The sequence below is a fragment of the Lepisosteus oculatus genome, chromosome 8, assembly GCF_040954835.1.
Source record: "Lepisosteus oculatus isolate fLepOcu1 chromosome 8, fLepOcu1.hap2, whole genome shotgun sequence".
Classification (NCBI taxonomy): Eukaryota; Metazoa; Chordata; class Actinopteri; order Semionotiformes; family Lepisosteidae; genus Lepisosteus; species Lepisosteus oculatus.
This window is the reverse complement of record NC_090703.1, coordinates 9,426,936-9,448,876: the sequence shown is the minus strand read 5'-3', so window position 1 is coordinate 9,448,876 and position 21,941 is coordinate 9,426,936. Positions and strand designations below refer to the sequence as shown.

At 35.8% G+C, this 21,941-nt stretch overlaps 1 protein-coding gene across 1 annotated transcript in view; it reads right to left on the bottom strand.

Moving 5' to 3' along the window:
- syndig1l (synapse differentiation inducing 1-like) overlaps window positions 1-17,299 on the bottom strand; it is a 73,953-nt gene extending 56,654 nt beyond the window's left edge. The window contains exon 1 of the mRNA XM_015350636.2: window positions 16,922-17,299. The gene's annotated coding sequence lies outside the window, so the exon portion shown is untranslated. The remainder of the gene's footprint in view (window positions 1-16,921) is intronic.
- Between the last annotated feature and the right edge of the window lie 4,642 nt (window positions 17,300-21,941).

The window sequence follows — 21,941 nt, the reverse complement described above, 5'->3', positions numbered from 1 at the left end:
AGTTTAAGTGTTCTTTAGTGTATACTGGTAAGTGGTTCACCAGCTTGAGAATCATCAAAAGACAGAAAAACAGGCAACTGCTGGTGTAAATCTACCACTGTTCGTTGGCTAAAGCCTGCTTTGTCTCTGAGAATTCAATTTTGTAATGGCAGTTTCAATCATTGTACACTTTATTAGTGAACTTGCGAGGTACGCAATGTATCCAGTAAGAGCTGCGGTATTTTTTTCATTCCCCATTTTTCTATAATTATGTGTAACGTCTTATAATTTATTTCATTTTTATCATTTTGATAAATAAATGACAAATCCCCATGCTTTTCCCTAAATTAAGATTAAATTAAATTTTAGAAATACCGAACCTAACAGATTTTTTAAATAGGTCTCAAATGATTCTAACATAAATCAAAATAAATGCTTTTTACATAAAAAATAAAAATATAGATTTTGTACCCACACTAACTAAAATGACTTGTGTCTTCCAAAATCTGTAAACAAGTATTACTTTACAGTATACCGCTGTGCAAAAGACAGAGATATTTAGTATTGTTCTCTTTTAAGCTTTTTCCCCTTTTATGCAGAAACACAATTCTAGGATTTGTTTTTTGTAATACAAGAACTACTGTTGCCTTTCAGCTTTTTTATATGTACTATATACTGTATGTAGACAGGGACAAATGATAATTAGATTCAGTAAATGTGATGGTTAAGATTACATCACACTTCCTGCTAATGTGTACTTTACCTTAAGACGTTATGCTGAAGTTTCAAGACTCAGATCAGTGGGTATTAATGCTTCATTGCTAGATGGCTTCATTTTGTTCTCAATAAAAGCAAGCTGAATTAATAACAGTCAAAACGCTTATAATACTTAACGAAGGCCATGAATAAATTGTTGGTACTCATGACATACATGTAGAGTATTGCAACTTTGTATTCGGTGTGAGCTGATTAAAACCTTTGCACAGTAGTTTACATTGCAGTGTCATGTAGTGTCATGTACTGTATATAAGGACTGCTACAAACCCTTTCACCTTTGTACATGGTATCTTAAGTGGCTTTGACAGGTTGGATTTCAATTTAAAGGGTTTTATAAGTCTTCTTTATGTAATTTAGTTCCATCTTTAGATTTAAAGTCATTATGGATTCTAAACTTCCAATGTCATAAGCACTGTCATTAATCTTTCACTCACAGAAATAATCTATTATGGAAGACGTTAAGGACGAGTGTAGGGACTTTTTATTTTAAAAGATTAAATTCGTGTGGAGTCATGCTCCAAATACAGTACATGCCATTTTCAAGAGTAATAATTTCTACAAAATAACAGTCAGCTGTTTTCCTTTTTCAGTTTTAGATGGCATCTGTCCTGAAAAAATTACATTTAAATTCCCAGTTATGAGAACATTTTGGCTAATAATGAGAAGATTACTCATTCAAAAGTTGTTTTATGACTTAAAAACAAATAAATGCAGATTGTTAGGGTTCTTGTAATTCTTTTTATCCCAAATTTTAGATGTTTAACTCTTTTTTTTTAAATGTGTTTTGTTGTTATTTGAAGCTTGAAATATAAAGACCTGTTTCAAATACTTAAATACCTTAAATATTTTAATACCTTAAATACGTAATTATGTTTAATTTGGAACTATCGATTTAATTTATTTAATCTGATTATCACGTTAAATTTATGTTTGTATGTGGGAATTCCTGCAGAAAACATCTGATATGGAGCATAATGTGAGTGTGCTGTTATACAGTATGTACACTGAGCATCAAAAACAATCAATCACTCTATTAGCACAAGTAAAGGTTAATTCCACACCGAAAACAATTTACAAAGAAAATCAACATTTCAGCTAACAAGCACACATTTCAGGGTAGAATTAACCTTCACTTGTTCCTTTGCAGTTAAAGCACATTGACACAGCTCCCTGCTCGAACCTTAGCGCTCTATCCATGTACGTTTTTAGAAAAAAAAAGATTTTCAATATTGATTAAATGGCATCAGTTTGATCAGTTGTGCATTCATGAATGACAATGATACACTCAACTCAACTCTACCTGACTGTTGCTTAAGCATTACATCACTTTATTAGTGATACAGTTGACAAGGCACAGGTGGAGGTGATTTAACATGTTGAATGTTCTAAAGCTGATGCATTAAGCACTGTCGGCACCTGCAGATGGGTTTCACAACAAGATGAAGCCACTGTGCGTGTTTATTGCAGTGAATGTGGTGAAGAAAGTGCATTTTCATCTCCTTTTCTAATGGGCTCTTCATTTCCTGCCATCTTCAGGCACTTCACTGGTTAGCAGAGTACTTTTCTCTTATTGCTCTCAAAAGAACGAGTTCTGCATGCTCTAATAGCAAAAAAACAAATGCTCTATGAAAGGGGAATGATCTTTTTTCACTCATCAGTTCTTCCATTTTGCACCAGCATCTTATTACTGTGTATTAGAGCTCAGCTAATCTCACTGGTGGCATAGATCGCTGTCCACATCACCATAAGAAAAGTAGCATTAAAGACCTACATTGTACGAACAGAATACTCATTTACAGCCTTTTTAAGAACGAGCATGCCAAACCACAATTATTGTTCAGCATGTGCAGACGTTTGTCAAACTGCACTCTCAAACTCTTTTAAAAAATCTCTTTTTTATAGACGGTATTCTATGGGTTGTGGCAGTGAAAATAAATTTATTGTGGCAGTAAAATTATGCCCAGATTTGTAGCTTGTTGTTGATGTTTACATAGATTTTTATAAATTATTTAATATTTAAGAAATTAAATTACTTACAATTAAACAGAATTTTAGCTGGAGGTTTACCACCGATGAATTTTAAAAAATATTTCTCCTGAAATGCTAAGATTTTAGATGCCATTTTGCCGAAAGAAGCATTTTAATAACACATAGTTAACACATAAATCCGACATGAGTAGTATATTTTTACTGTCATTCTATTAAATGTGTAGTTGACAGCCTGACAAGATTTTTTACTTATGTTGTTAAATTATATTCATGCTTATATATCCACCCCCATCAATCTTTAGATTCAAACATGGATTTGTATATTATTCTCTTTTTATACCTAATATTTCAATATTACCATATTTAGAAGAAATCCATATAGTCAATAGATCTGAAAGGAGCAATGTAAAATATCCAGTTTTGCAAACTGTTATTCTATGTTATTCACCTAAGTTATAGTCAGGTTATTTTCTCTATTGATGTACTGTAGGAAGCCTCAAATGGTGATTTTATTCTTTAAAAAAAGAGACTGATCTGATTTGATCAAAATCAACACTTGTTTACCGTGTTTCACGAGACATTCTTTGCCAATCTTTTCCTGTTTTAGATTGTTCTTTAGTTTAAATTTAATTCTCTGTAGAGCAGGTGATTCGTTGTAATGGAACTGACTTGAAATTCCCCCTGTATATTAAAAGCAACAAAAAGCTGTGAAACATGACTGAGAAATAATTCAGAAGGACTTTTAATCTAAGACTTGGCATGCTTCAGTAATGAAATACCTGACAGCATGAAAGGTGATATTAATCAGACTGCCCTTTTGAAACCTTTTTGAAGGAATTGAAGCTGAAGTAGACATCAGCTGTAATTTTTTACAGGAACTTGAATTGTTCACAACACTTCCTGGTAGCACAGGGATCCTAAACATCATTTTAGTTCAATAAACTTAAAACCAACTTTGTGCTTTTCTAGCAGGCGGACTGAGACAAACACACGTTTCACGCAAAAACAATTCTTTTCTTATTTTGAAACTGAAAACATGTTTGCAGGGGAAGCAGCTCACTCAACTTCTTATCCACATCCGATAAAATTGTGGTCTACTTGAATGGCCCAATGGCACATTGAGCTGCCACTACTTGCCTTACCAGTCAACCAGCTGGCCATCTCCAGTTTTGTCTTTTGTCCCTTTTTACCTTTGCAATTTAGGAGATTAAGTGATGGTGTGTAGAATATATGGTCAAACCTGAAATTGGAGTTCATCTTAGGCATGGCTATGATCTGTATCGCCCAAGTGGATACTAAACCCAATATACTAAGACTGTTCCCCTGTCACACAGAGTTTAAATGCTCCTGGGGAGTAATGTTGCAATGAATGTATGATTTTTCACTGTGAGCACTAAAGCTGCGGAATGCCAGACTACACCTTTACTGTATTACGCATTTTCTGGACAAGCTAGCTTTTGATACAAACTGAATTTATCTAAGGTAGTGGTTCATTGAATTCTGAATATAATGTAAAATCTTATTTTGTTTGATTGGTGACACACCTCAGTATTGTCATGCAGATCATTTCAGTTGATTGTGTTGAGAAAACATACATGTTTGAGTGCACATACTGTACTGCATATGTAAAAAAACAAAAGAACTTTAGTGTGAATAATAAATATTCTGACTTGCCGAAATTTCACAACTTTGGAAACCTCAGAACCTACAGACGTGATTGAGTGTTTGGAGACGCAGACAAAATTTCACGCTTTAGAATATATTCTTTTTTTCCCATGAAAACGTATCCTTATCCTCAATGTATTGTCTCACTCTCTTGAATGAACAAAAATGTAAACAAAGAAAGACATTAGACTGTTAAAAGTTGTTTCAATTGTCTTATATAACCGTCTGGCTACCCTTTATGGAGAGCTTGTACTTTGGCAAAGAAATTGCTCAGGAGTATTGCTCTCCAGACGAGAGGTGAAGAGAAATTTGTAGGAAGTCAAGCAATTGGAACTGTGCTCAGAGAATAGTTTTACAAAGCATCTATTTCTCCAATTTTCAACAGAGACATCAGTTCTCCTTTTAGCAGGGGTTGGGAGAGTGAGGTACAACTTTGCATTGCCATTTCTGTTCTGCAGACAGCCCTTTTTAACATTCTGTTAAGCTGAGTAACCTTTAACTTTCTGAAGCAAACATCCAGCCCTAATTATAATTAGAAAGAGTCGAGTTTAACCAATGCGATTAAGATACCCTTGAAGTGCTGCAATATTGTTGAAAGTCATTGATCAGACTTCTCTTACAGTTATGAAGACTTAGGACTAGACAGCTGTCGATTTCTAGCTGTACTGAACACATTTGTAGGAAAAGCACTTTTGCCTGTTTAAGTTTGGGGTTTTATACAGTATATAAGTATGTAAGAAATTTAATTTTCTGAAATATTGTTTTCATAAACCTTCTGTGAGTTCATGGAAGACAATAATTTGCAATCTTGAGGGATAGCCGGTGAAATGAAAAATGAAATGTTTATTAGGGGAAGCCATGAAGCTTATGGGATGACAATACAGCTTCTAAAATGCATTTCAGATTTTGGCTTTAGCAAATACAAAGTCTCAGTTGCTTGAATTTGTAAAAAAGCTAAATATAAAGCAATTTGCTAACTCAATGTTTCATTGTTTATTTTTATCTGTAAGTCATTGACAAGTTAAGCAAGTAATACATTCATTTAAATAATCAACAGTGTTTGAGGGCTAAAGGAACTCAGAGTCTGATCCCCAGTGGTGTCCAAATAATTTAATATAATAAATAATTTGTATAATTGATGTAAATAATGATATTGCAAGTTCTTATAAATTCACAATTTAATGGTGACCTTTAAAACCTTCTGGACTGGCACTTCTGAACCAGTGTTGAAAATATGCATTAGAAAATATACAGAAGTTGACTTATATCCATCCTTTATATTTGCTGTGGCATGCCAGATTTTATTTGATTATACTTCAACCAGGCCTTAAATCTAAATGTTCAAACACTGGGCACAAACATTGTATTACAGTATATTATTTGCAGTGATTTTCATTTAAAAAAATCTTCCCAATCCAGAAATAGATTAATAAAAAAGTTTGGCATCAGTGTGTGAAAATACTTAAGATACATTCATGATGAACATGAACTACAACAATCAAGTGCAAGTCCAAACTGAGCAGGTGAACAGATGTGGGAATAAAAGAGTTCAAAAGAAGCATGCTGGTTTTTCAGTCACTTCTATGAAGCAAACAGAAATTTCTTCATTTCTCTGGAACCATACAACTTAATTTTTCTGTTTTTTTCATAACATTTCCAAAGCCTTATTACCATGTTTGGACATCTCCCTTTCATATCACAAAAACTGTAGGTACAGTATAGTTTTAGTGAGACCAAAGGTGGTTAGGTACAGTAGCCCAGTTTACTCCAGAATCTGGAGGAAGTGTTTGTAGGAAGTGTGATCATAACTACTTCTGGTGTCACCCTTTTTCCTCATACTGTAGTTTTCTCACACAGACATGTCCCTGTCAAGCTAGATCTGTGACATCATCAAACAGGGACACCAAGATTGGATAGAGTGCTGGATAAGGCACTGGGAGCATTCTGAATGTGAGAAGCAGTAACATCACGAAGTATATTTGCTTCCTGCCATAAATTAAATCCTGGCCAATTTAAACAATTAAATTGTGATTAGAAGTCAATCATTTGTCTATTGTCCTTATGTTTTGCAGTGGGTGACTCAGAAGACACATCACCACAGACAAGTCAAGCAGCATTCAGATTGTGCATTTAAATGTTTATTTTAAGTAAGAGATTTGGAAGTATTTTCATAAATGGTGGTTTATTTGTAGCTGTCAGTTTGAGTTCTTGTTTTGTTTGAGTGATAAGAAAAAAAGCTGCATTTTGGCAGCTCTAAATAAATACCATCCAGTGACACAGCCATGTCAACGCCTTGTCAATGGGGATTTACATCCATCATTGTTGAGACAACTTACCAACGAGAAGCTTTCCCAAGCTCTCACTTACTAGTACTAGTAGTCAGTGGGATGTGAAATGAGCAGCAAGTGGAAATTACCGAGTTATTACACACCCACTCACACTGACACACACAAAAAACACTTAAAGAGCATCTTAACTTTGACCATGAAAATAATTAACTGCAACAAGAGAAAATTATTATTGTGAATTACAAACGTGCTAATAAAACCTGGATTATTAAGATATGGTGGTGTGGTAGAAAGCTGTTGACTTTCCAATAAGGTTATCTGAAGAGATAAGAGATAATTACCAGTACGTTATTAACTAATTTCTGTTAATATTGAATTCTTTATTTAAAAAAAAAACAACTCACAAATTAAACTGCATGGCTTTAATAAACCCTGCCAGCTACAGCTGGACAGCTCACACTAAAAAGGAATACAATAGAAGCTCTGCAGTGACAGGCTTGATGCCAACATCAGTGACGAGTTCTGTTCTCTGTAGCCGTGTGGCGAAACTGTGCTCAGGGTCTAGAAAAAAATGTGTTTACCATTACTGTGATGATAACTGGTTACCGACAGGTCAAAGGAGAATAGATTGCACTTCTGAATATTTAATGTTATCCCCCGTGCAAGGAAAAAGTATTGGGTTTAACCTGTTCACCCCGTCTTTGAGAAAATCCATATTAGAAAAGAAGGTTATCACTGCATTAGAAGAAAAGAATGATTATTTCTCAAGATAATTATTACATTAATTATTTTGTCTGATGGGCCCAGTGTCTCCAATGAATGAAGAGCCTTGCTTTTCTTTTTGTCCAGACTGACATTGTTGGTTGTGATGTTTTTGCTTTAGCTAGAAAATCTGCAAAGAAAAATCAGGTCATCACTACTTAGTTTAGCGGATTAATTGAAAGTGTTAAGCTGGCTTCAGTAGAAATCAATGAATGACACAGAAATCTATTTTGGGAATATTTAAAAGATACAGCAGACTAATTCTCTTTCAGAGACAGTCCCTTCATGATGCATACAGGTCCAACTCCAACTGTTACACAGAAAACAGTTCCTCTTGGGGCTGAATCTACTCTAGACGTGAAAGCAGTGATGAATATTCGTTGTAATATTCATTGCATGACATTATAGGTGACATCTGCTATGAATTACAATAACTCTGAAAGCTGACCATCCCTTCCATGAACACTTATGCTGAGGAGATTATTCATACTTCTGATATAAGAGATTGAATATTAAAAAAATAGTAAATGAAGCTTGCTTATGGTATTTCACAACACCCTCCTTGCAAAAATTAAAACCTCCAATGCCTCTTAATAAACAGTAGTACAGTAAATGTGGGATTTTACTGTAAAAATGTATTTTTAAAATGCATGTATACTCTTTACTTGTCAGTTCACTTAGTGCTGACAGTTCAGCAAATACTAATGAAGTAACAAGAGAGTACTGGGAGTCTAATTTTAGAATTTTAATATATATATATTAACAAAGGTGATTCAAAGTCCTGTTTGTTTTGTCTTCCCACTCTGATATACATGTCAATTGTGATAATTCTTTGGTACATTGTATAAAGCAGTAAAGAAGCAAGTGGAGAGAAAGCACAGAGTAACTACTGTGTTTTCCAGTAAATTACAAGGTATTTGATGTATGTTCCAGTTTCTATAGTAATTTAAGTAAATTACAATTTATGAGAGATAGCACAGTATATCCTGTAGGTGAATGCTGTAATTTGCTCCCTTATTTTTGAATTGATTGCACACAAATGATATATTTTCAACATTAGAGAAAAAGTTCTTAAATTATTTTCAGACCTACTGTATTTCCTTGCAATTACTAATACTCCAATACAGTTGTTTTCATGCACAGCTGTCCTTTCAATCTTATTAATTTTCCAGTAGTCAGCTATAGAAAAAGAACAGCTGATTTAAGGGTCCAGTCTAAAATGAGATTCCTTCCAGGTGTCTGAGCATGAGCCCACACAAATCTTTATTATTGTTTGTGAGCATTGCTGTTGATGTGTTTCTGTGGTTCCTCTGCTGGTGCTTTTCCTCAGGCTGGTATTTGCCATGATAACTAACTATCCCATTAAAAGTAGCTCCTGGAAGGTATTCTCAAATTGCCAGGAAGTGTCCTGGCTTAGACAAAAATTCACTGAAAAATAAGGAAGAATCTAAAAAAAAGTAAGAGCAACAAGGTATATTATGTTAAAGATAATTATGGCAACTAAATTATGGCAACTTTTTAAATTATTTTTGGGATTTGCTTAAATAATTAATTAGCTTCACTGCTCAATGACAACCAGTGAATTTGTTTTTACAGAGTAATGAACATGACAAAAGTGACCAGCAGATTTCAAGAAATGATTCCATCGAAACTGATAATGATACAAAAAATGAACCGCACCCAGGAAATGTCAATCGTATGTTCCAGTCCTTTAAAACTGTGCTATTAATTTTTTTTAAATGTATGCAAAAATAAAACAGTACCTTGATCTGTCTGGGAGCAGCAACAAATCAAAAAACTAAGACAGCCTTTAAAAATAGACCAAAAACAAATGAGGAGCACAATATGCTTTTTGAAAATGGTTGAAGGTTCCCTAGGCTCTGTCATAAAGGTTTACATCTCTATTTTGAAATGCAAAATAAAGTCCCTATTAATTCAGGCACAAAATCTGGAGGCAGAAAGAGGGCAGCACCTGTGATTTTATGCAGAGGAGGCTTCCAGAACTAGGCTCTGAGTCTGCTGGTAAAACAGCCCCCCTGTATTCCCTTGGGGTGTGCAGGGCTGGTAGGAAAAAATAGTGTTTGGAAATAAGTCCAAAGGGAGATGACCCCAATAAACTGAACCTGCTTCACCACTACTGTGAACGAAATAGTCTATAACAGAAAGGATTTTAAAAAGCAGAAGAAAAAAAGAAAAAAAAAGTCTCATATTTACTCACCCAGAAAGATTCAGCATCTACACAAAGCAATTTCACTCAATTGATCACTAAGTGCAATAAAATATTTCAAGATGTGGTCTTAGTCCTGTAAGGTCTAAATGGCTGATGAGCTATTTGATAACTGTGTTACAGTTTGTGTATATAGTTGAGGGTAAGTCAGAATATCTGAATGTGCTTTGTGGTGTTCCACAGGAAACTGAATTGGGCCCTAAACCATTCGTTTTGCATCTGAATGACATTTATAATGTATTAAAGTTACGGCAATTTAATTGCTTGCTGATGACACAAACATTTATTGTTCAAGAAGCGATCTTTAACAACTTTGCAAAAGAGTAATTAATTAGTTTGCCATTAATCATTTATCACTTAATATGAGAAAAGGTACCAATATTATCTTTAGTAAGTATAAAATTGATTCCCACATTAGTATAATAATGAATACTCTTAATGTAGAAAGAGTATGTGTAACTAAATTCCTGGGAGCTTTAATAAATCCTAAAAACTGTCAGAAGGAGCCTATGAAAAATGTGCAATCATAATTATCATTTATCATAGATTATTACAGCTAAGAACTAAATAAATTTTAGTCTGGCACTCATTACAGTATATGTTATTTACATATTCTAACATTTCTGACAATCTAATTCAGAGGTATAAACACTACCATTAAAGAAAGAGGTCCAAGCGTAGTTCAGGACCCTGTGCAGACGGTATAATCTGGAAGTAAGTGGAGTAGGACAACGGGGAGGAGACAAGGATCAGGGCAGGTTGACAACCAGGGGGGGCGTGACGATAATAATAATAATTATAATAATTGCTTACACTTATATAGCGCTTTTTCTGGACACTCCACTCAAAGCGCTTTACAGGTAATGGGGACTCCCCTCCACCACCACCAATGTGCAGCATCCACCTGCACGATGGTGATCCGGTGCTCGGGGGGCGTGACCAAGGCGAACTAGTCCAAGGAGTCCAGGGGGGAAATCCAAAACCGGGTGATCCAATCGAGACAAAACAAGACGAGGCTAAAAGCTGGAAAGGGATCTGGTACAGGGACAGGGAATAAAAACAGGATGACGGAGCCAGGCGCTCCAAGCTCCGGACTCAGATGGTCAGGACCCCGTGATGAAGCCTATGCCGTTGGGTCACTCCTGGACCCGCTGGTAGGCGGGCTTCCAGGCGTCCATCACCCACTACTGAGCCCAGAATAGCGAGAGTGCCTGGCTTAAATAAGGAGGGACAGGCGCACATCATTAAGAAATACGATAGAGCCGGTGCGCCCTTAAGAGGAGGGATTATGATCATGACACTACTTGCTAATTTGTGTGTATTTCACTATGTGAAGAGAACATTTGGAATGATATGGAACTCTGTGTGACAAAGGGGTACACATTTGTTTACAAATTCTTTTAAACCAATAAACCTTTTTTTTACTTCTCACGAAGCTATGGAAAGAAGTGAAATATAGTTATATTAGCCTGCAAGCTTCCAGGTACAGTATGTGTTTATGCTCCATTCTCCTTCTCATTCATATTTTTGTTTGCTTTGGAGAGTCTCTACTGTTTAATCCGGGATAGTGTTCTTTATATATGAGATAATCTACCTTATAGATGTACTGTAGCTAATCAAGTCATCTAGAATTCTGGAACAATCTAGCTGGTTGCTTTCAAAGATTTTGTGAAGTTTTAATGGTAGACTGAGTCACACTTCAGGCTGTGAAGAGATTTTTTGTGCTGTTCTTTCTCTGACATCAGTCCTTAGTCACTTTACTTCTCAAGACTCCCCAGAGTCCTGGGAATGCTGGGAGGTAGAGCTTTAAGTTGCTTAACTGCTTGTCTGTGGAACTTCTCATCTGAGAAAAAAACACTAGATTTCTTTCTCTTCTTTGCATTTTTCATTGTGTTACACCCCTTGCAGTCTGCAACACCTTCAACTCTTTTAGTTTTATACTAAAAAAAATACTCTTTGCTTGTTTGGATGTAGTGCAGCACAGATGCCACAAAGAGCAACTATCATTTTATAGAGACAGATAAGGCATGCTCTTCATAACTAAATACAGTGTTCTTCAGTTGTAAACACATTTGAATCCTTATGCTACTGATGTCATTTTACTGTACATATGCTCATAAAAGCTGGGAGGATTATTGTGTTTGGACCCTATGGGTTGGGTAAGGATTTCTAAGGGGACAACCCCTTATTCCTTTATCTAGGAAATTTAATTAGCCAAATTCAAGTGCCACTGGGTCTGGATGGCTTTGAGTTACTCCACGTTCCCTCTTCTTTTCCACACAACATCAATCCCTGTTACAGTAGGTCTCTGGGTGCCATTGAGCTTGCTTTGTGTGATCCTTGTGGATGGAATCACGCTAACTGTTCCAAGCTCTGCATATCCTCTTCGAACCCATGCTAAACCTTCCATTTTGGAGAGAGGGGGTAAAAAATACAATAATTTCTAAACATAATAATTACAAGGATCCTTAACAAGGATCAAACATTAGTGACTAAAACGAATCACAAATCTGTCTTTTCTTTCTAAGCTAAGCTGAGAGTAACAAGAATGTGTTCCAAGGTTTTCTCGCCTGTTTAGTCAGGCTTCACGGATCTTATCATTCATCAACAATGAGCAGAGAGCACACTTGAGAGATTTGTGCATTAATGACTAATACTCCGGTAGTACAGAACATAAGTACTTTCATATCATCAGCGTTGTTCCTGTAAAAGTGTCTGGCATTACATCTTTCTTTCAGTTATTCTACGACACATCAGTGAGATGTAATAGATCTTGGCAATGCTGCTGTGATGGGAGTCTCCTCCAGTGGAACGTGTCTCAGGTTGTGGTAGTGTAGATGACAGCATGGCCATGTGGGAGACATAACAGCTTTATCGTTTTAGAATATGTAGACACACTGTTGGATGGGTAAGCAGTATATAATGATATTAGGCTTGCAAAATCATCCATGTGGTACATGCATCCATAGATGACCTGCCCCATCATAGTTCTGAATTTACTCTGGAGGTACACTTAGAATTCTCCTTTAAGAATCAAGTTCCTGGTTGTTGTTTTTTTCAGTTAGTCAGTCTGTTCATATGGGGATCACCCACCATTCTGATCCAAGAGCTAATGGACTGAGAAATCACCATTTGCATCCTCTGGTTACTCTTTCAGAACAGTTCACTTTGTGCAAGATCAGGACATCCAGCTAAGCCCATTCTCTCTACTTAAACTACAGAGAGCCAAGGTGCAGCAAAGAGAGCCTGCCTGATGCCTTCTTCTATTTTTTTTACAAGCCAGAAACATCTCCTTGGGTTTGGTTTCATTTGCCAGAATTTCAAAAGAACCACATGTATGCGCAGAAATTAAGCAAATTTTAAAACATTAGATATTTCTGATATAAATGTTTCATGGTCTAAAGGAGTTTTTAGAAATATATGGACACATGCTGGCAGGGAAAAAGAGAATAAAGAATAATCACTTATCACATTTACCGCTGCAACTTGTAAAGAAATATTTTGGCTGCTGAATGACTGCACTCTTTAAGATATAACTAACAAAAGAAATGATGAGCAATAACCCACACACTTTGTGAAAAAGGTGTTGCAAATTGCTTTTCAATTAAGGATTTGCAATATGCTATAATCAATGAGTTACCCTTTGGGCTACAGACCGCACTATAAATGCAAACACCAGATGGCACCAATCAGTCCAGTGAGCCAGAGACATTTCCATAAATAAATAATTAGCAATGTTATCTACCCATGCAAACTGGGTGTCAATATCAGTGTTGATGGCTGAAGATGCAAGAATTGAAATGGTCAGCTTCCATTGTTTTTTAAGATATTTCAATTTAAACATCTACAATGCATTTCACTGATGCATTGAACTGTCTGAATTATTACTTTTTAAATCAAGCATTTTATGTTTTAGTTCAGGTGGGTAGCTGCGTCAGCATGCGTAGGCTGCAAAGGAACAAGTAATAGGTTTATTCCATGCTGAAAAAAAGAAGAAAGAGAACACAACGTTTCGGCCGTGGAGAAGCTCCACGGCCGAAACGTTGTGTTCTCTTTCTTCTTTTTTTCAGCATGGAATAAACCTATTACTTGTTCCTTTGCATTTTATGTTTTATGTCAGCTCTCTGAAGCCTATCTTCTGAAACAATGAAAAGATTAATAGTTGCTTTATGCTTTTAATCCCTACAGTTTACTCTCCACAGACAAACTCAAATAAAAGGAGCTTCTTTTAGCTCTGCTCTTGTTGTCATTGATACTAAGTGTCTAATCTCCAAAAGTTTCATATTCCTATTGAGTCTTTCAACACTTTGGATAGAGCTTTTTCCCCCATTGCCTGAGTTTGAATAATTTAGTGTAGGAATTTGGATTCTTAAGAGTAGCTAAGAATTACCTTTCTAGCATGGTTAAATCCTAATGTTGTAGGCGCTGACCCAGTCTACTGGGTCACTAAAGCATTATACAGTATACACATACCATATCAGTACCCTCAAAGAAAAATATTTATTCATTTATGTTTTTTCTCTTCATTTAAGTCTCAGGATAAAAAAATTAAACCCGTTCTAATCAGGCAGTTATTGTTTTTTAGATTTCTCAGACAACTGTACTAAGAGTACGAATAGCCATTATTGTCTGTTTTTGTTTTTGACAGTTTTTTAAAATGTACTCTTGTGAATGACTGTACTTTTATTCATACTTTTATGGGTGCAGCAGTGTTAAACGTGACCTTTTTTAAAAATAAAACACAGTCACTGTTGATAGAAATAGTGCACTACCACAAGCAATATGCAGTTTCATATTGTTGACTGCAATATGACTCAAACTAGATTGATTGACCTGCAACAAATATATAATTACAATTGTTGGAAAAACAGTTCGTTTTTTTAAAAACCCAATCACAATGATGAGAAAACTAGCATAGAAGCTTTTTCCATTTCATTATTGCCAATGAAAAAGGAACCCGATGAACTGTGAATTCACTAAGAGCATGTTCACTGTGCTATACTCTTTATTGGATATTGACCACTGTGAGCAAGATATGTGGTCTCTCTTGTTTTTAATACCAGTACAAGAAGATAAGACATTAAACCTGTTTAACAAATAGAATTTGTCTCCTTAGATAACTTGTGCTTTCAAGGACTCCTCTAGCTTCAGTCTTTTATTACCATTCAGAATAAAAAGCTGAAAGATGAAATAACCCATCTGCAAGCTGCCAAGATTGAACAGGATGTCATCACACTCCTTGAAACTCTAACAGTTCATTGGTCAGGAAGGATTACAGTGACCCACTATTTATCATTTTACTTTTATTTGTTACAGAGAGCAATTGGAACTATATTTACTGTAGTTTAGGACAAATAACTTTTACCTAGAAGTAATATTTTTATTTACTCTGCCTCTTTCAACAGGTGCTGCTCGTTGCATTGTTTTTCCACCACAGATGTGACTAACTGAGTTCAGTGTATTGTGTACTTAATAATACTGATTGCCTAACCTTACACCATCATCTTAAACCCTTTCTTTCACAAAACCTCTCTTTCTGGAGCAATTCAGGTCCTCCCAACTGTAATATTTACTTGGTGAGGCTGTGTACAGGACAAATGAGACAGACTTTACACTACCTGCTAATTATAATAAAGACGTGTAATGAGTACAATTATACCATTCTGTGCCTTTAATTAATTATGAACTGTTAATGTGATGAGCAAATCTTCAAAGAAAAAACTGAAATATTAACAGACAGGCATCACTGCTGCTGCACAGAGCTGTCGGGTGTTTATAAATGACCGGAACATTTTAGTGTCAAGTAGGTCTGGATACAAAAACCCAGAAGGACCTTTCTTTTTTCTTTTTTACAGGCAGAATATTCATTCACTCTCTCTTGACGCAATGTCACTGATACTTTGTGGCTCCTGCTCTCAAGTTGCCCCACGATCCCAAGAGCAGTTGTAGGCTGGGATTAAACTGGACTTGTACTTTAAACCAGTGGATCAAGGTTTCATGCTGGATGCAGGGAGTAGATTCCAATTGCAATTGTTTCCCTTCCCTTACGCTTACCTCGCCTGTTCTCTACATGCTGTTAAACCAGCCTCTGCTTCCTAAGAGGCTATGTTTAGGGTGAGAAAGCTAAATTTAAGAGAGTCAAGTTTAAAGTTGAATGCAACTACCTGGCATGTCTAAAGGGGTAGTACCAATTATTTGCCAATTTAACCCCTGGTCTTAAATACCATCCCAAAATTATTATCCTAAGGGATAAAATAAGGGAATCCTTAATATCTTTTCTGAATACTCTATCTCATACAGTACAAAAGTTGCCCTACCCAAGCATAAGTGATGGAGGCCATCTGATATTGAAGTCCAAGAGATGAGGTTCATTGTCTGCTAAACCTTTAAACACCTTCCGAGCAAAAAGTTAGTTACTTTTGGTCGAGTTAAATTTTCTAATAGTAAGTGTCTATCTGCATGTAGTGGAAGCTGAGTACTATCAAAGTCTGGACCAACTCAGGGATCTGGTCTGGAGCACATACACAGCGCGTATCTCTGCCAGAGAGAGCAGACATTGTGAAGGATGGTATGAGTGCCCCTAAGTTCATGCAATACAGTATTTCTTTCATCTAGTTTCAAAAGTAAGTCATGTCCCTTATGCTACACAAACACACTTAACATACAGTACAGACAGTACTTTAGCTACTGTATGTCATTACAGCATTGATTAGAAAAAGCGCTGTATTTACTTAACTTTCTGTATTATTTTAATCGATTTTTAGGGCTTTGCTACACAGTGACCTCTGTCTGAAACTACCCCTGGTTAATGCTGCAGGTGGGTGTTTGGCTTGCAAAACTATAGCTGCTACTTTTTGATAGCTGTAATTGAGAGCAATGATGGAGGCAGCAAAAACAAGGAAGTCGTTCAGCAGCAGAGTATGTCTGGAGGGCTACATCTCTTATAAGAACAACTAACCTGCAAAGTTATTTCTCAAGTTTTACTTAAGTTCTGTGCAACTCAGGTCAGTCATATTGAAAAATCCATCTTCCACCCTCACAAAGAACGACACACTGAAAAACCATATTGACAGTGATAAAAAAATACTTGAAACATCTTTCAGCTGTGCATATCCAAACTCTTGGGCAACTTATTTCCCAGTATCTTTTAAAAAGTGTTTCTTGCTTTTTCTAGTATAAAGTATTACTAATATATACTCTCCTTCGTATAGGAAAAAGGAAATGTTGTCCTTACCTGGAAATTTTCAATATTTTCTTGTTCTTTTATCCCAGTCTTCTTGACTCAGGTTCACACAGGACTGTTGATACCCTGGGCTTGATTCGTGCCTCTTTAACCTGTTTCTGTTTATTCTGTGCTCCTCACACTGCAGAGTACAGGAAAGAAACCCTGTGCTGCTCCAACATTTCCTCTAGCTGGTTTCCTCAAGAATATTGATCTTCATGTATGTAATATTTATTTACATTTTTTTACCACATTCATATGTACCAGTTTAATAGACCTCATTGATTCAGCATTTAAGTCTTGTGTTCCGTACCCCACCAAACACACAGGCTCAAACTGGATAATAACTGTGGCTTTCCTGCGATATCACTTTTCTAATGCAAAGGTTCCCAGGCACTGGCAGCTCAGCTGCGAGTCAGCACATATCAGCATTTTTAAGGTAAATTGGGCTGAGAAGCGTAGCGAGCTCGTTTGAGAGAGAACATAGCCAGGTGAGATTACATCACCTTAACCAGAACCACAGTGCATCGCAAGAAGGCAAGGAGGATATAAACAGCAACGAATAACAGTGTCTCCTACAGAGGCAAATTTAACCTGATGTGTTCAGTAAATTACTTCTTTGGTTATTTTTTTTTAAATTGTCAATTAAATTCTTATCAGGAGTGTGGGCTTCTTAACACTCTGATGCATGGGATTCTATTGAAAAGGTTTCTAAGCAACAAAAATGTGCCTTTGTGGATTTTTTTCCTTAAGGATAGCAGAGCAAATCCATTTTTCTCTTTATCCCCTGAGTGTCTTCATGGATCTTATTTGAGCATTAGGGGTAGGTCTATATTTAGGAAGCTAATCCAAGTTTATGGGGGAGACATACAGCAGCCTCCCACTGTACTGTATTTGTCCTCTTGTGGAAAATCATGGTAAAATTTGGGAATAGAGAAAAGAACTTTAAAACTTGAAACTGCAAAAAGAAGTCAAATTGCCTGTACTGAATAAACTCTAACTTCCTTTAAATGATTCATGTATTTATTCTGCCTATTTTGAATCACCTTTCAAAATTTACTTTAACATCATGCTTTTGCTGATCGTTACAGCTTAGCTTGCTTTTTAAATATGTCATAAACCACTAGGCTACACAATTGCAGTATAACTAGTTTATAACAGTGATCTATTTTTCAGAAAACAAGCGAAATAGTGTTTGTGAATAGCTATAGGTATCATTTGATTTATGCATTGTCGAAGAAGACTCTTCACTCAGGTTAGCTGTGGTCAAGCAGAGTCCTTTATTCATGCGCATGGGGAGGATACAATCATGCAGATCTGAGAGCAGTCTCCCATACAGATCTGTGAGTAACCTCTCCAATGAGATGGTAAACGCAATGAGTTTTATACAGCAAATTCACACAGGAAAGCTCATTCTAAATTTCCATATTAGCAGTTGTTATTCTCTCTACAAACATTTCTTTATAATTGACCACTTTATTCTTAAGATGCAATTTTACCTTGTATATAAATACTGTTGCTAGGTAAAAGGCATTTTTCAAAGCCAACTAGTTACTATCTTATACACTTAAAAAAATAAAATTAATTAAAACTCTTCCTCAGCATAAATCATTAATGCACATCACTAATTCTGGCCATTTCCAGCATTGACAAAAGAGGGAAAGTACGGCTTTCATTGTTCTCTTTGTATTTTTTTGTCTAAGATCTGGATGTCATTGTTGCCACAAAACTGTCACTGACGCTTGTCGCTGAATTGTAACGTGCTTTAGTGTAAAATGGGTAGGGGTGTAGAACATCAAAGAGGATTCCAGTAATGTTCTGATCTTTATCGCAGCATCATCCTGCAGATGAGGGCTGTCAGCTGCACCCTGCATCCCTCCATAACAATAGTCATCATGTCAAACTAATAGGCGGGATTTGGTATCACTTACTAATCTAGCAGAAAATCAATGCTCCAACATGCGTTAAATTGACTCTTCGAAAGGCTTAAAATCCCATATATCCCAGGATCAGATAGATGTACTTCTTAGCTGCTCATCCATCTTGACATCCTGGAAGGAGCTCCTTCAATTACAGTTTTGCCCTTCCATGTTAACGCATTAATTCAGCTCTATGTGTGGCACATTATTAACCAGGAGCCCCGAGGTTTTCTTTTGCTTTATGGATTCGGTCACAGCTATAGTTGGTGCTTGGTTTATGACTTTGGAACTAAGGAAAAAGAAAAGCTTGATGAAAACCTTACAAGAAAGAGTGCCTTGTGCAAATATATGCTGTATAAAAATGGCTTTTTCCTTGTAAAATTCACTATAAAAATGCTGTAATATTTTTTTTACAGGTTAGTTTCATGTACATATTCACACTATATATTTGAATGTTTCTTGAGCAGCACTTATCAGTTTTGATAACCATAACTGTTCTCTGAAAAAAATAAAACCCTGCATTTATGTGCTTGATGTGCCTCAGTGCTCTGCATCATTGTGTGAAGGGTATTTATATTGTTATTTGTGCCAAATCTTCTGTTGGCTGTTTCTATTTTGGGATAGTTCAATACAGGTGCTTTGTGTGCAGTACTAGATTACACAGACTGTATTACAGTGCAGATGGCATCCTTTGTGAGTTAGCTGGTTTTTTATAGCTTCTCATTATAACACTGAAGTTCAAATCTTTAGTCACCTTAAGATGAGATCCAGGATTGCTGTTAAAAATAGATAACAAACAAAGCAAAATGCTGTACATAACACCTTTATTGCATCAATTTAGAATCATTGGAGCACAATTGTGATTCTTATGCCCTTTTAACAATACTGGTAAAGAGTCTTTGAAAGCTAGGGCCATTGTAAAAAAATCTGATTGCTTGTGTAATCTTGGCACTTAACATTTATTTTAGCATTTTATATTTTGCCCATCTGAAACTACAGGAAGGCTTACTCCTTATTTATTTGCAGTGCAGGTATATCTCAAAATGTCACATTTAGGGCACCTTTCACAACCTCATCACTGTCTATCACCTCGTGAGATTGTTTTGTTGGACTCCTTTCTTAGGACAGAGGAATTCAAAGTGACCTCGTTTTCTGTGCCACTTAGAGAAGCCAAGGCAGTAGGATGACAAGAGAAGGAACACATTCCTCATCCTTCGAGCTTTCTGTGCTTTGAGAAATAGTGTTATTCATTTTTAACTGAGGTCTGTCACTCTGTGAAAAAAGTTCAGGCGTAGTCAGCCTAAATATTCTGGTAATATTTGTATGGTCAACTGGCCCCACAATTTTATAGTATGTTTAAGTCTGATACCCACTTGTGCCTTTGTACAGGTGTTATGAAACAATAACCATTGTAGACAAGTTTTAAAACAAGACTGCTGAAACCAAGAATTCACTAAATGTACCCCACAATTTAGAATATCAAAAAAAGGAAGAAGTGAAACTTCATGAACCAACGGCATAGATTTTTGCTGTGTGATTTTTATCAAGTATCAGAACCTTCATTATTTAGAAATATGATGCAATTTCTGTGGACTTCAGAACTGCTTCTCATGTTGTATTATTATTATTATTATTATTATTATTATTATTATTATTATTATTATTATTATTATTATTATTATTATTATGTGCTTTAACAACAACAAAGTGATTTGGGCAATCTGTGTAAATTCTAGACCTGTACTGAAGTTGATGAATTGCTGAAGGTTATTTGTTATAGGCTGGCGGAAAACATCATTTTAGTCCGATTGAAGTATTTTTTTTTCTTGATTACCCACAGCAGCAGTTCACTTAGTGGGAAATGAGAAACATCTGAAGGTGGAGAAACCATTTCAAAACCATGATAGGCCTTTCCCTCGGGGAATGGAGTCCGAGCCGTGCAAGGAACAACCAAGGGTCTCAACTGACATTTAATGGGACAATGAACACATCAGAGGGCCTTTGTTTAAGACACTCTTTTCATTTAAATAGAATATATGGAACATGACATTTCAGTTTAGTAATTTTCCCACCTTGGTGCCACGTTCGGAAATACAGATAATGTCCCTCTGCCTCAATTGCTGAACACAATGTTCATGTATACAGGATGTCAAAGCAGGCCCTTCCAAGTTCCCATGGCAACCTATGAAACTAGGCATCAGGCACCTGTAATTTTAAGAAAATGTTCCTGCTATTTGTCGTTCTGATTTTTTTGTATTATTCTGTTAATAAAAATAAACATCCTAAAGATAAATATTTTGTGCTCCAGGCAAGCTATCCCTCCAGACGCAAAGTTTTCATTTAACAAGTTAAGTGTTCATTTTGAAAAATCATAAAGAATAAATTAAATATATCTTTACCTCTGTCTATCATTAAAGTGAATATACAGTATTTTGTGCAACTATTTTTTAAATCTCAAATATTAGGTATTCTAGGGGCTGCCAAAATTGTTAAAGAAATAAATGTTGTTGTTCATTTATTTTAACAATATGTTAGTGAAAAATGGCTCTAGTGTTTTTTAGGTGGACTCTACTCACGTGCATTGGTAGCCTTGTATTTTGGTTAGCTCAGAGTCTCTCCACACGCACAATGGTTACATAACCATTCCTCACTGCAGGATCCCTATCCTTTCTGCTGTTCTCCTTTCCCATTACCTTCTCCCTGGGACAGAAGACAGGATGATGAACAATTTCAAACATTTTACATTCAACATACTGATAACCAAGAAAGTATAATAAATAAATCTGGTGCATATTTTTCTCACTAATTTGCCTTGAAATCGTATAATTGTTTACAGAGCCTAATGAAAAGATATTGTAAAAAGGGCAGTTGTATACCTACAGTACACCAGAGGAGGAAGTATATTGTCTTGAATTTGTAAAGAATAATTACAAAATTGACAAACTGACCAGCTGTTTGTGCCAATACAGTAGATTTTCCACTTAGCAGAGGCTTTGCACATAACCTAATTATTGAAAAAAAATCAACCATCTTATTTGATTAGTTAATTATGCAAAATCAAAACATACATATTTTACATAAACTTTGTCCATAAACTGTGCAATTAAAATGGC